This window comes from Pipistrellus hanaki (genome assembly GCF_964339955.1).
Source record: "Pipistrellus hanaki genome assembly, chromosome: 5".
NCBI classification, from domain to species: domain Eukaryota; kingdom Metazoa; phylum Chordata; class Mammalia; order Chiroptera; family Vespertilionidae; genus Pipistrellus; species Pipistrellus hanaki.
Genome location: NC_140507.1, coordinates 87,599,000 through 87,608,585, shown reverse-complemented (window position 1 = coordinate 87,608,585; position 9,586 = coordinate 87,599,000).

Genomic DNA, 9,586 nt, shown 5'->3' with positions numbered 1-9,586 from the left:
ACCACAATTTTGTGGGTTAGGAATTTGGGCAGGGCTCAAATGAGCAGTTCTTCTATTCCAGGTAGTGCCGATGTCAGTCACATGCTGGTGTTCAGCTGGCAGATTTAGGATGAGTTCACCCACATGTCAGACCCTGGGTAGAGATCTGGAAGGCTCTAGAAAGTTCTAGCAGGTTTTGGAGGACTGCGCCCCTCTCTTCCTCTCAACATTCTTAGGATCTCTCCACGTAGAGTCAGGAGTCGGACCTATTAACTCTGGATTTCTGGGTGAGACCTAGGCAGCAATATACTGTGAAGCTGTCCAGGTGATTTCACCGTGCAGGCTTGGTTAAAATACATGATTTACAATACTTCTTCCATTCTGTAGGTGGTTTTTGCACTTTCTTGATAGTGTTCTTTGATGAACTAAAGTTTTAAATTTTTATGAAATCTAATTTATCTACTCCCCCCCCCATTGCTTTTATTGTCATGTTTATGAATCTACTGCCAAATCCAAGGTCATGATGATTTACCCATATGTTTTCTTCTTGGAATTTTATTGTATTTGTTCTTACACTTACGTCTTTGATCCATTTGGATTTAGTTTTTGTACATGCAGGTGGGTAGGCATTGGAATCTTGTAAAGCTTTTGTAATGATTCGAATGACAGCCAAGGATGTGAATCAGTGCTCTGAGTAGCTGAGGATGAAGGGCCTCACAGGAGCTGTGGCCTTTTACTCTGCCTTAAGTCATCTCTGCAAGCATGTTATGAGGCCACGTGTGGTAGAATCACTTAGTGTGTTTGTTTAAAAAAAATGCAGTTGTCTGGGCCTCAGTCCAGATCAGTGAAACTGAGTCACTGGGATTTAAGACCAGGAACTTGGATTTGCGAACACACATCCATGTTTTAAAATGTGGTTCTTACATGCACTACTAAGTTCTCCACTATGAACCTCAATAATCTTTGTATGGAAGCTATAGAAAGTAGGAGGTTGAACCTAAAATGTTTTCATTCTTTAACATAGATTGGACATAATTTCCTTCAGAAAAGAACTATTATAATTTTTTACCTTGTAATTTGCACATTTGCCTAAAATTAGGAAATATAGAGTTCAATTATGTAATATTTTAACAATGTATAGACATTCTACCTAAAACATTCATATACTCATTCCATAAAGATACCAAAATAGTTTTATCCAAATGATTTTGTACCTTCAAAAAATTAAACTTATTTCCTGTTTTCAGCAGAGTTAAGTTTTTTCTTATAGGATTCCAAACCTCTCTAATGTCAATAAGACATCTTATACTCTCTCCATTTTATCTTTTGGCATTTCCCTGATCGGCAGCTTATTCCCCACCAGTTGGCACTCTTAGGCAGTGCACTGGGCTGAAGCGACATTAGGAGTACCACCCATCATGAACACACAATACAATATGCAGATGATAAGTTATAGAATTACACACCTGAAACCTGTAATGTTATTGACCCATGTAACTCAATAAATTAATAAACATTTATTTAAAAGATGCAAAAACAAACATAATACAAAAGGGGCAACACCAAGGAGTTATTTAAGGTTTTAGAATGGTTCTGTATCCTGTCTAGTGTGGTGGTTACAGGAATACATGTGTGTGGTAAAATAGCGTTGTGTACCAAAAAAAAAAAAAAAAAAAAAAAAAGGTGACTATTGCTGTATGTAAAAAATTCATAAATGTTTCAAAGGACTACATAAAAGATTAACACATATCTTCATATAGTGAAGCCATGGCTGAATTCACTTGCTTAGTTTATTCTGTATTTTCCCAGAATCCATTGACAAAATTCATTGCTTTTATAATAATATGGTAAGTACATGTAATTTTCAGATAAGTATCAAAATTATCAAATATACTGGCTTGACCACAACCAGTGGCATTCTGTAATATCCAACACATAAGCAGAACTTCTGGGTAAGATTTCAAAGGATATCAGATCACGATTCACCTTGCTTTCTGGATCCAAAAGAAAAAAAGTAAAAAAGGTAACAAAGTTTTGCTTTTATACAATTAAAGATCAGAAGAAGAAAGGGTACCACCCATCAGAAAAAAATACTCATAGCTTTATCCATTGCTTATTATTCTGAAGATATTTTTCTACTTGGAAGTGACTACCAATTGGAAACCATGTAGACTTTTTTATTGTTTTAAAGAAAAACACTTATTTAAGTGTAACCCTTGTGTGGAATCTAGAACAAAGCATGCTGGGACAGAGAGGCAAGAGAATAGAGTGAACTGGCATTGACTCAGGGACAGGGCATGCTTTTGTAGGAACACTGGCTCAATTGTCCACCAAAGGTAGACACTCAGTATAAGGCACAAGGTCCCAGATGCATGACAAGCTTAGGCTACATTTTACTAAGGATCAAAACATGTATGTCCAGACCAGGGAGTGGTGTATGACAGCTAGAGATTCCAGACATGTGCCTTCAGCTAGAGCAGCGATTTTCAACTGGTGTGCAGCAAGAATTTTTAAATCATACAATACCTGACTATTAAGTCAGGGTCACTGATCTCTTTTCCCTTAGACCAGTGGTTGGCAAACTCATTAGTCAACAGAGCCAAATATCAACAGTACAGCGACTGAAATTTCTTTTGAGAGCCAAATTTTTAAAACTTAAACTATATAGGTAGGTACATTGTTATTAACTTAATTAGAGTATTCCTAAGCTGGCCTTTGCTAAAAACTCAAGGGGCCAAAGAGCCACATGTGGCTCATGAACTGCAGTTTGCCGACCACTGCCTTAGACTGTCAAATGAAAAAATGGCAACAGCCAACACAACAATAGCTGTCCTGAATGAATGAATCAAAATTATACCTTTTTTTTTTTTATCAGATTGACAAAATATATATTCTTGGTGTGCCACAAAATTTTAATAATCTGTTTATCCATGCCATGAAACAAACAAACAAACAAACAAAAGGTTGAAAACTGCTGAGCTAGAGGATTATATGTACATTATAATCCTGACATTAACCCTCAAGGGCGGAGAAAGCAGGAAATAGGCAATGAGCTTTGGCACTCAGGGGAATGATGGGAGCTGACAGAGGCATTAGGACCAAAGCCAAGCAGGCCAGGTTCAGCGCAGGACATGGGCCTTGGGGGCAAGTGGGTGAAAAGTATGGGAACTGGGAGTTGAGGCCGAAGCCCAGGCAAATGAGCCAAGCAGATGCCATGTTTCAGGAATCCAGTGGGCCCCAGCACCTACTGTCATACTTGCCTGCCTGGAACTCCTGATCAGACACCTGGGCAATACATCACACTAATGGCTGGATATCACCCTTACAAGTGGCAATCCATGCTTTGGAAATGGATTACTTTGAAAAGAAAGGAACATCAACACATCAAGGTTTCACAGTATTTCACAATGCCATATTGAATTGTACCTGAATTAATCATGGTTTCAGGAGAGGGAGCTTTTTATTTATTTATTTATTTATTTATTTATTTATTTATTTTAAAAAATATATATTTTATTGATTTTTTACAGAGAGGAAGGGAGAAGGATAGAGAGTTAGAAACATCGATGTGAGAGAAACATCGATCAGCTGCCTCTTGCACACCCCCTACTGGGGATGTGCCCGCAACCAAGGTACATGCCCTTGACTGGAATCGAACCTGGGACCTTTCAGTCCGCATGCCGAGGCTCTATCCACTGAGCCAAACCGGTTTTGGTGAGAGGGAGCTTTTTAGAGTCTAAGAGAGCATCTTGGTCTCATTTGATGCTTGTACTGTTTCTCTCTCTCTCACCTCCCCGCCGCCCCCCTCACACCTACCCCCCACACATACTTCAGACACTGGATACTCACAGGGAAAGTTCTCTTCTCATGGACATTTTCAGTTCCTGTTGACCAGGATAGTGTGTCTTCTTCCAGAATTATGTTTCCTTCCTCCTCAGGCCTATTCTTGAGCCCATCACTTGTGGATTTACCCAAACGATGAGTAATGTCATTCTCTTCCTCATTTCCCTGACCATCTTCCCTAGCTCCTGCTCCTGGATCTCCTGGTGGTTTCCACTCCTGGGTCTGAACCTAAGTAGGAATTACATCCATAACTTCGTACCCTGCACCCACCCCTCTCTGTGAGGAGCAAGCCCAGGGCGCCAGCCCAAGCTTTTCCAAAGGAGACACAAAGGAGGCCAAGAGTCATATGAAAAAATGCTCTGTCACTGACCAGCAGAGAGATGCAAATTAAAATGATGATGATGTATCACATCACACCTGCCAAAATGGCTACCATCAACAAATCAACAAAGGACAAGTGCTGGTGAGGATGTGGAGAAAAGGGAACCCTAGTACACTGCTGGTGGGAATGCAGACTGGTGCAGCCACTGTGGAAAAACAGTATGGAGTTTCCTCAAAAAATTAAATATGGATCTGCCATTTGACCCAGTGATCCTGCTTCTAGGAATATATCCTAAGAAACCTGAAACACCAGTCAGAAAGAATGTATGCACCTTTATGTTCATAGCAGCACAATTTACAATAGCTAAAATCAGGAAACAGCTCAAGTGCCCATCAGTAGAAGAGTGGATTAAAAAACTATTGTACATTTATACTATGGAATACTAAGCAGCAGTTAAAAAAAAAAAAAAAAAAAAAAAAAAAAAAAAAAGAGGATCTCTTACCCTTTGAGACAGCATGGAGGGAACTGGAGAGTATTATGCTAAGTGAAATAAGCCAGTCAGAAAAAGACAAATATCACATGATCTCATTTATATGTGGAATCTAATGAACCAAATAAATTGATGAACACAATAGCTGCAGAGACATAGAAGCATGGAACAGACTGTGGAATCTCAGAGGGAAGACAGGGGAGGGTGGGTGGGTGGGAAGAGAACAACCACAGAACTCGTATGCATATATGCATAACCCATGGACACAGACAATAGGGTGGTGAAGGCCTGGGGTGGAGCGAGGGGGCGGACTGGAAGAGGTCAATGGGGGAAAAGGGGGATATGTGTAATATTTTCAACAATAAAGAATTATTAAAAAAAACAAACAAAAAAACCCCCCCACACCATTCAATAAAGATGAAAACAAACAAACAAACAAACAAACAAACAAATAATAAGACACCAAAGGCCAGCCCGGCCCATCCGCGTGCTTCTCCTTTCGGACCCTTCATCACCAAAGGCCAGCCCCGCACCCCATCCCAACACAGGCACTATCACCCCTTTCATTTCTAGAATAGGAACCCAACAAAAAGTGAATCCTCCACAGGCTGTTCTGTCTGCTCCTCTGAAAGACTGGTGAATTCCAAGTCTCACCATAACGATTGTGATTAAGAAGAAAAACACACAAACCAGGCTGCCAGCTTCACACGATGACTCGGGGAGCTGGAGCGGGAAGCGAGGATGGCAGAGGCAGCGTGTTCAGAGCTGTTCTGGGAAGAGCGCATCCTCTCTCGGGAGTGAGTGAAGGCAGAGCCTGGCCGGCTTGCTCAGCGCTCAGTCATGCACCCCGTTCATAACCCTGCTGCTCCTCCACCCCCTGCAGCTAGGCCGGTGGTCGGCGGACTCGTCCTTACTTGCTGACATTTATTAAAAACCATAAATTGTTGGTGATGAAGTTTTCCTAAAGAGAGGCAGTAAGGAATAAAAAGAAGTAGTGAGAATTGGGGGCTATATGGTGCCCGATAGGAATCGGTTTCTGGCAGTTCTATCAGGGAAACTTGCTGAAGTGCAGACTTTGCAGAATCTGAACAGAAAATACCACACACAATCGATTGTAAAGACACTTTTTTTTTTTTTTCAGTCTATCTCCCAACTCTAGTTCCAGGAAAAGGTTCATCTGATCTCTTTTACTATATATCAGAATTGCCTTTTTTAGAATTTCACATTAAGTGAATCATACAATATGTACTTTTTGGGATCTGGCTTCTAAAGAACATAATTATATAACTCAACATAATTATAATCATGTGTTGCTTAAAGACAGGTATTGTCTAAGAAATGTGTTGTTAGGCAATTTTGTCGTTGTGGGCATATGAAATTTACTTACACAAACCAAGATGGTATAATGGCTATAGCCTATACTATAGCCTACTGCACACCTAAGCTAGATGGTATAGCTCAGTGGCCGGCAAACTCATTAGTCAACAGAGCCAAATATCAGCAGTACAATGATTAAAATTTCTTTTGAGAGCCAAATTTTAAAACCTAAACTTCTTCTAATGCCACTTCTTCAAAATAGACTTGCCCAAGCCGTGGTATTTTGTGGAAGAGCCACACTCAAAGGGCCAAAGAGCCGCATGTGGCTTGTGAGCCGCAGTTTGACAACCACGGGTATAACCTATTGCTCCCCTGCTCCCAGTAACATCATGTTACTGTACTGGACACTGCAGGCAATTATAGTACAATGGTAAGTATTCGTGTATATATAAACATATCTAAACATAGAAAAGATGCAGTAAAAATATGGTATAAAAATAAAAAATGGAACACCTATGTAGGACACTTACCATGAATGGAGCTTACAGGACTGGCAGTGGCTCTGGCTGTCGGTGAGTGACGGTGAGTGTGAAGGCCCAGGGCACTATGTGCACTGCTGTGGACGTCATAACACTGTACACTTGGGTCACACTAAATTTATTTATTTATTTTTGGTTAATTCTCACCTGAGGATATTTTTCCATTAAATTTTTTTTTTTTTTTTTTTTTTTTTTTTTTTTTTTTTTTTTAGAGAGAGTAGAAAGGAGAGGGAGAGACAGAGAGAAACATCAATGTGAAAGAGACATATCAATTGGAGGCCTCCTGCATGCACCCCAACCAGGGCAGAGGAACCTGCAACTGATGTCCATGTCCTTGATCAGAATTGAACCCGGGACCCCTTAGTCTGCAGGCCCACATTCTATCCACTGAGCCAAACTGGCTAGGGCTAAATGTTTTCTTTCTTCAATAATAAATTAACTTTAGCTGACTGTAAGTTTTTAATTGCATAACCCTTTTAATTAAAAAATTTTTTTAGCTTAATACACAAACACATGGTACAGATGTACAAAAATATTTTATTTCTTTATGTCTTTATTTTATGATCATTTTCTAATATTTTTTTTTTTTAGCTTTTAAACTTTTTTGTTAAAATCTAAGACACAAGCATGCTCATTAGCCTAGGCCAGTAGTCGGCAAACTCAGTCAACAGAGCCAAATATCAATAGTACAACGATTGAAATTTCTTTTGAGAACCAAATTTTTTAAACTTAAACTTCTTCTAACACCACTTCTTCAAAATAGACTCGTCCAGGTCGTGGTATTTTGTGGAAGAGCCACACTCAAGGGGCCAAAAAGCTGCATGTGGCTTGCGAGCCGCAGTTTGCCGACCACAAGCCTAGGCCTAGCCAGTGTCAGGATCATCACCATCGCTGTCTTCCACCTGCACACCTTGCCAGGCTGGAGGGTGACCTGGGCAGTAACTCCTGGAGCTGGCAGTGTCTTCTCCTGGAGCTCCTCCTGGAGGCCCTGCCTGAGGGGGTGTCACTCTTTTCAGAAATACGTCCATGGTGGTTTGCTTGGTTCCTTTCTTTCTCTTTTTCTAAACCATAGATTTGCTTGTAAGTAGATAATGCACCATTAACAGTCCTCAACTTTTCAGTGTTGGGATTCTTGTTTTCAAAAATTTAAAGGAGCTTATTGAGTTCTGTTCAAGATTCTGCTAAACACTTTTAAAGATATATATATATATATATATATATATATATATATATATATATATATATATATTTCAGAGAGGAGGGAAATCTACTTCTCAGGAGATAGAAACATCAATGATGAGAGAGAATCAGTGATTGGCTACCTCTTGCATGCCCCCTACTGGTAATCTAGTCCACAATCCAAGTATGTGCCCTGATCAAGAATTGAACCGTGACCTCCTGGTTCATAGGTCAATGCTCAGTCACTGAGCCATGCCAGCCGGGCTCTGCTAACCACTTTACTATGAACTTTCTTGAGGGTTCTTCTTGTCCTCCTGCAGTTTCCTTTTCTCTTGCCTCTTCTTCTGCTACGCATTCCTGTTCCAGTTCCAACAACTCTTCGTTAGCCAGTTCCTTAGGAACGCCTCGAGAAGCTCCTTAGCGTCACCCTCATCCACACCTAGTTTACGGGTGTTTGCTGTCTCAATCACAGCCTTGTTGATTTCTGCAACCTTTGTGCTACAGCCTCAGAATGGCTGTGATGTCAGTAGGCGATGGGAACTTTTTGGCTCCATTTTAATCTGATGGGACCGTCACTATCATGGGTGGTCCGTGGCTGACTGACACATCGTTAAGCAGTGCATGGCTGTCTATTGTGATTCATTCATGTTGTTTTGTGTATCAACAGTTCGTTCCTTTTTATTGCCAAATAGTATTTCATCATAGGAATATATAACATGGTGTTTAGTCATTCATCAGTTGATGCAAAATTGAGTGGTTTCCAGTTTTCTGGCTATTGCAAATAAAGCTACTATAAATATTTGTCTACAAGTCTATATGTAGATACATAGTGTGTTACAAAAAATGGATACACACACTTTAAAGGCAGTGTTTATGAAAATACATTTCATTTTCAAAATTGAGCCTTCAGCTGTTAAAGTGTGTATGCATTTTGGGAGGGGGCACCTTATATGGTTTCATTTCTCTTGACTAAATGCCTAAGAGTAGACTTGGGTTGTCTGAAAAGCGTGTGCTTACCTTTAAAAGAAACTGCCAAACTTTTTCCAAACTAGTTAAGTCACCTGATTTCCATTAGTGATATGTAATAATCCCAGTTGTATTGTCAGTCTTTACGATTTTAGCCATACTAATTGGTATGTAATAGTAGTTCATTGTGGTTTAATGACTTTGGACAATTTTTCATGTGCTTATAGATCTTTTATGAAGTGTCTGCTAAAATCTTTTGCCCATTAAAAGTAAGTTATTTTATTATTGAGCAGTAAGAATTCTTTTAATAATCTGAACACCTAATTTTTAAAATTTATGAATATTTTTTTCAAGTCTGTGGCTTGTCTTTTCCATTTCTTAATGGTTTCCATCAAAGAACAGCCATTTTTAATTTGACAAAATATAATTTAAATTTTTTTTCCCCTTGTAGTATGTATTACTTGTGCCTTATCTAAAAAACCTTTGCCAATCATAGGGTCATTCTTTTTTTCTAGAAGATTTGTAATTTTAGCTTGTATATTTAGATCTATGTTCCAGTTCAGGTTTTGTGTGTATGGTGTAAAGTACTGGTCAAGGTTTTGTTTAATCCATTTGATATGGTATGGATTGAAGTCTACCAAATGGTTATTATTTGTTTAATCTAATTTTGATTTCTCTGTTTCTCCTTTCCTGTCTATTTTGAGTACATAAATTTTTTTTTAGTATTCAATTTTAATTAATTTATTAGGCTTTTAACCTACACTTTTTTATTTTGTATTTTTTGTGGTCACTCTAAAAGTTACATTATGCATCATTGACTTATCATAGTCTACTTAGAGTTAATATTGTACTATTTCACACAAAATATAAATACCTTACAAAAATTTAGTTCCATTTGCTGCAGTTGTTCTAGTTATTATGTGAACTTAATAAGTGGCCCCAAAATTTAGT